This window comes from Cherax quadricarinatus, unplaced genomic scaffold, assembly GCF_038502225.1.
Source record: "Cherax quadricarinatus isolate ZL_2023a unplaced genomic scaffold, ASM3850222v1 Contig1062, whole genome shotgun sequence".
Taxonomy (NCBI): Eukaryota; Metazoa; Arthropoda; class Malacostraca; order Decapoda; family Parastacidae; genus Cherax; species Cherax quadricarinatus.
This window is the reverse complement of record NW_027196088.1, coordinates 22,587-28,586: the sequence shown is the minus strand read 5'-3', so window position 1 is coordinate 28,586 and position 6,000 is coordinate 22,587.

Genomic DNA, 6,000 nt, shown 5'->3' with positions numbered 1-6,000 from the left:
CGAGCAGTCATCGTTGTGAAAGTTATGTAACCAGCGTCATACTTGGGGATTACGGTAACTGCCAGTCCTACACTTTGCAATTGTGTTATTTGAAAGTTAAGACACATGTGCAACATCTGGATATCTTTATTGTAGACGTTTCGCCATCCAGTGGCTTTATCAGTACAGATTCTAGGACATAATAGGAAGACAGTAGAACTATATACAAAAGATGAGGTAATCAGTCCCTCAGCCTTGGAGTTAGTGTCTTATTGTCTTCCTATTATGTCCTAGAATCTGATAAAGCCACTGGATGGCGAAACGTCTACAATAAAGATATCCAGATGTTGCACATGTGTCTTAACTTTCATATTGTCGGTATTTTATACCTTTCTTGCACAACTGTGTTATTTAGTGTTACTATGGACTCAGTGTCACGCCCACTTGTAGGGTGGTTCAGTATCACCCTTACTGTCCTGTGATACTGCAGGTGTATAAGTTGTATTACTGATAATCTCTGAATATTCTAGCAGTGACTAGTAATTAGGCAATCACCTCTTGGCGCTATAAAAAGCTCCATCCTGTCACTTCATCTCCATATTGTTTCATACTATGGAACAATGCTCTTCTCCAGACTGAGGGACTGACCACCTCAAAACTTTAAGGGTGATGGACTGATTACATCGTCTTCAAGTATCTTCTGCTTCTATCAACTTTTCTGTACTTGACTGAAGAAGCCTACTGTGTAGGCGAAACGTTTCATAATAAAGATACCTAACTGTTGCATATGTGTCTTACCTAACAACCTGTCGGTATTTTATACCATTTAATGTTCACTCTGTCAGACACTGCAACACAAGGGTATCTTGGTACAGACCTGCAATCAACTTCAACAACTTCCACTAGTGAGAGCGGCTGGATTTGAGAGGGACCTGACCTCTCAACATCTGAGTTCTTACCTCTCCTAGTGGCCTACGTCTCACCTCTTGGCGCTATAAAAAGCTCCATCCTGTCACTTCATCTCCATATTGTTTCATACTATGGAACAATGCTCTTCTCCAGACTGAGGGACTGACCACCTCAAAACTTTAAGGGTGATGGACTGATTACATCGTCTTCAAGTATCTTCTGCTTCTATCAACTTTTCTGTACTTGACTGAAGAAGCCTACTGTGTAGGCGAAACGTTTCATAATAAAGATACCTAACTGTTGCATATGTGTCTTACCTAACAGGTACCTGGGTGTTAGTCAACTGGTGCGGGTCGCATCCAGGGACAAAAGTGACCCAAGATGGTATAAACCTTGGTAATAAATACCGACAAGTTGGTTTAGAAAGATACGTAAGCAAACACTATAACATATTTATTAGAAAACGTTTCGGTCCTGAGACCTTGATCACTTCTAACATACGGAGGTAGAAAGACATTATATATATAGGCGAAGAGTGAGATGTGACGCACGTGACCTGAGGAATGTCATAAGAACATAAGAATGGAGGAACACTGTAGAAGGCCTACTGGCCCATGCGAGGCAGGTCCTTATCAAAACAACCTCTACCTATGATGAGAACGGGTAGACGACGAAATCATGTGACTCCTGTGTTGGTGCTGCTTAAGCAGCACCAACCCAACAACACAGGAGTCACATGATTTCATCGTCTACCCGTCCTCATCATAGGTAGAGGTTGTTATAGTGTTTGCTTACGTGTCTTTCTAAACCAAAAGTGACCCAATTTGCTCGAAATGCTGAGCATAATCAGGCGCTTTCTGTGTAGTAGTAGGTCACTGATGTCACCTAGACCTGTATACTCTGTACTTTTAGAAATAATAATAATTATTATTATTATTATTATTATAATTATCAATATATAATAATAATGATAATTATCAATATATAATAATAATAATTATTATTATTGTAGGGGTCATAAAACCTGTGGGAAATGTAAAGCTATCACGTTTGCTCTGAGGAAATGGTGATTCGCTCTAATGCCCTAGAACAAGAGCCCTTCATTGTTAAAATTAAAATATCTCCATCAATCTGAATTGTCTTACATTATTCTTTTATAGTTTTGCATATTTTGTGTGTGTGTACTCACCTAATTGTGGTTGCAGGGGTCGAGACTCAGCTCCTGGCCCCGCCTCTTCACTGATCGCTACTGGGTCCTCTCTCTCTCTCTGCTTCCTGAGCTTTGTCATACCTCTTCTTAAAACTATGTATGGTTCCTGCCTCCACTACTTCAGTTGCTAGGCTATTCCACTTGCTGACAACTCTATGACTGAAGAAATACTTCCTAACGTCCCTGTGACTCGTCTGAGTCTTCAGCTTCCAGTTGTGACCCCTTGTCCCTGTGTCCCCTCTCTGGAACATCCTATCTCTGTCCATAAATAACAAAAAGGCAGAATACCGTGACTGGAACGATACACAAATAACCCGCACATAAAAGAGAGAAGCTTACGACGACGTTTCGGTCCGACTTGGACCATTGACAAAGTCACACTGTGTGACTTTGTCAATGGTCCAAGTCGGGCCGAAACGTCGTCGTAAGCTTCTCTCTTTTATGTGCGGGTTATTTGTGTATCTCTGTCCACCTTGTCTATTCCCCGCAGTATCTTGTATGTCGTTATCATGTCTCCCCTGACCCTTCTGTCCTCCAGTGTCGTCAGTCCGATTTCCCTTAACCTTTCCTCGTACGACATTCCCTTGAGCTCTGGGACTAGCCTTGTTGCAAACCTTTGTACTTTCTCTAACTTCCTGACGTGCTTGACCAAGTGTGGGTTCCAGACTGGTGCTGCATACTCCAGTATGGGCCTAACATACACAGTGTACAGTGTCTTGAACGATTCCTTATTAAGGTATCGGAACGCTATTCTCAGGTTTGCCAGGCGCCCGTATGCTGCAGCGGTTATTTGGTTGATGTGTGCCTTCGGTGATGTGCTCGGTGTTATGGTCACCCCAAGGTCTTTCTCCCTGAGTGAGGTCTGTAGTCTTTGTCCACCTAGCCTATACTCTGTCTGCGGTCTTCTTTGCCCCTCCCCAATCTTCATGACTTTGCATTTGGCTGAATTGAATTCGAGAAGCCAGTTACTGGACCACATGTCCAGCCTGTCCAGGTCTCTTTGCAGTCCTGCCTCATCCTCGTCCGATTTAATTCTTCTCATCAACTTCACGTCATCTGCGAACAGGGACACTTCAGAGTCTATTCCTTCCATCATGTCGTTCACATATATCAAAAATAGCACTGGTCCTAGAACTGACCCCTGTGGGACCCCGCTCGCAACAGGCGCCCACTGTGATACCTCTTCACGTACCATGACTCGTTGCTGCCTCCCTGTCAGGTATTCCCTTATCCATTGCAGTGCCCTCCCTTTTATATGCGTCTGATCCTCCAGCTTCTGCACTAATCTCTTGTGGGGAACTGTGTCAAAGGCCTTCCTGCAGTCTAGGAAAACGCAATCTACCCACCCCTCTCTCTCGTGTCTTACTTCTGTTACCTTGTCATAAAACTCCAGGAGGTTTGTGATACAAGATTTGCCTTCCATGAACCCATGCTGGTTTTCATTTATAATCTTGTTCCTTTCCAGGTGTTTGACCACTCTCCTCCTTATAATCTTCTCCATGACTTTGCACACAATACATGTCAGAGAGACAGGTCTATAGTTTAGTGCCTCGTTTCTGTTTCCTTTCTTACATATGGGGACTACATTAGCTGTCTTCCATTTCTCAGGTAGTTGCCCAGTTTCAAGGGATGTGTTGAAGATTGTGGTTAGAGGCACGCACAGCATCTCTGCTCCTTCTCTAAGGACCCATGGGGAGATGTCCGGTCCCATCGCCTTTGAGGTGTCAAGGTCACTTAAGAGCTTCTTCACCTCCTCCTCAGTTATTCGTATGTCATCCAACACTTGTTGGTATATTCCCTCTTGATGTTCCCTTCTGTGTTGTCTTCCCACAGCCCTTCCTGTCTCTACTGTAAAAACTTCCTTAAATCTCTTGTTCAGCTCCTCACATACCTCCTGATCATTTCTTGTGAGTTCTCCACCTTCTGTCCTTAATCTGATCACCTGGTCTTTGACTGTTGTCTTCCTCCTGATGTGGCTATACAACAGTTTCGGGTCAGTCTTGATTCTCGATGCTGTGTCATTTTCATACTGTCGCTGGGCCTCCCTCCTTACCTGTGCATACTCATTCCTGGCTCTGCGACTGATCTCCCTGTTTTCGTGTGTTCTCTGCCTTCTGTACTTTTTCCATTCTCTATTGCACTTTGTTTTTGCCTCCTTACACCGTCGGGTAAACCAGGGGCTCGTTCTGGTCTTCCCGTTGTTACTGTTGCCCTTGGGAATAAACCTTTCCACTGCCTCCTTGCATTTTGTTGTTACATATTCCATCATTTCATTTACTGGCTTTCCTGCCAGTTCTCTGTCCCACTGGACCTCCCGCAGGAAGTTCTTCAACCCTATGTAGTCCCCTCTTTTATAGTCAGGCTTTTCCCATTCAACTCCTGTTATTCTCTCCACTTGCAGCTCTACTATGTATTCAAAGCACAGAACCACGTGGTCGCTAGCTCCTAGGGGACTCTCATACTTGATGTCCTCAATGTCTGAGCTGCCCAGGGTGAACACAAGGTCCAATCTTGCTGGTTCATCCTCCCCTCTCACTCTGGTAGTGTCCTTAACATGTTGGTGCATGAGGTTTTCCAGCACCACGTCCAACATCCTGGCTCTCCATGTTTTGGGACCCCCATGTGTGTGTGTGTGTGTGTGTGTGTGTGTGTGTGTGTGTGTACTCACCTAATTGTACTCACCTAATTGTGGTTGCAGGGGTCGAGACTCAGCTCCTGGCCCCGCCTCTTCACTGATCGCTACTGGATCCTCTCTCTCTCTGCTTCCTGAGCTTTGTCATACCTCTTCTTAAAACTATGTATGGTTCCTGCCTCCACTACTTCACTTGCTAGGCTATTCCACTTGCTGACAACTCTATGCCTGAAGAAATACTTCCTAACGTCCCTGTGACTCGTCTGAGTCTTCAGCTTCCAGTTGTGATCCCTTGTCCCTGTGTCCCCTCTCTGGAACATCCTATCTCTGTCCACCTTGTCTATTCCCCGCAGTATCTTGTATGTCGTTATCATGTCTCCCCTGACCCTTCTGTCCTCCAGTGTCGTCAGTCCGATTTCCCTTAACCTTTCCTCGTACGACATTCCCTTGAGCTCTGGGACTAGCCTTGTTGCAAACCTTTGTACTTTCTCTAACTTCTTGACGTGCTTGACCAGGTGTGGGTTCCAGACTGGTGCTGCATACTCCAGTATGGGCCTAACATACACAGTGTACAGTGTCTTGAACGATTCCTTATTAAGGTATCGGAACGCTATTCTCAGGTTTGCCAGGCGCCCGTATGCTGCAGCAGTTATTTGGTTGATGTGTGCCTCCGGTGATGTGCTCGGTGTTATGGTCACCCCAAGGTCTTTCTCCCTGAGTGAGGTCTGTAGTCTTTGTCCACCTAGCCTATACTCTGTCTGCGGTCTTCTTTGCCCCTCCCCAATCTTCATGACTTTGCATTTGGCTGGATTGAATTCGAGAAGCCAGTTACTGGACCACATGTCCAGCCTGTCCAGGTCTCTTTGCAGTCCTGCCTCATCCTCGTCCGATTTAATTCTTCTCATCAACTTCACGTCATCTGCGAACAGGGACACTTCAGAGTCTATTCCTTCCATCATGTCGTTCACATATATCAAAAATAGCACTGGTCCTAGAACTGACCCCTGTGGGACCCCGCTCGTAACAGGCGCCCACTGTGATACCTCTTCACGTACCATGACTCGTTGCTGCCTCCCTGTCAGGTATTCCCTTATCCATTGCAGTGCCCTTCCTTTTACGTGTGCCTGATCCTCCAGCTTCTGCACTAATCTCTTGTGGGGAACTGTGTCAAAGGCCTTCCTGCAGTCTAGGAAAACGCAATCTACCCAACCCTCTCTCTCGTGTCTTACTTCTGTTACCTTGTCATAAAACTCCAGGAGGTTTGTGATAC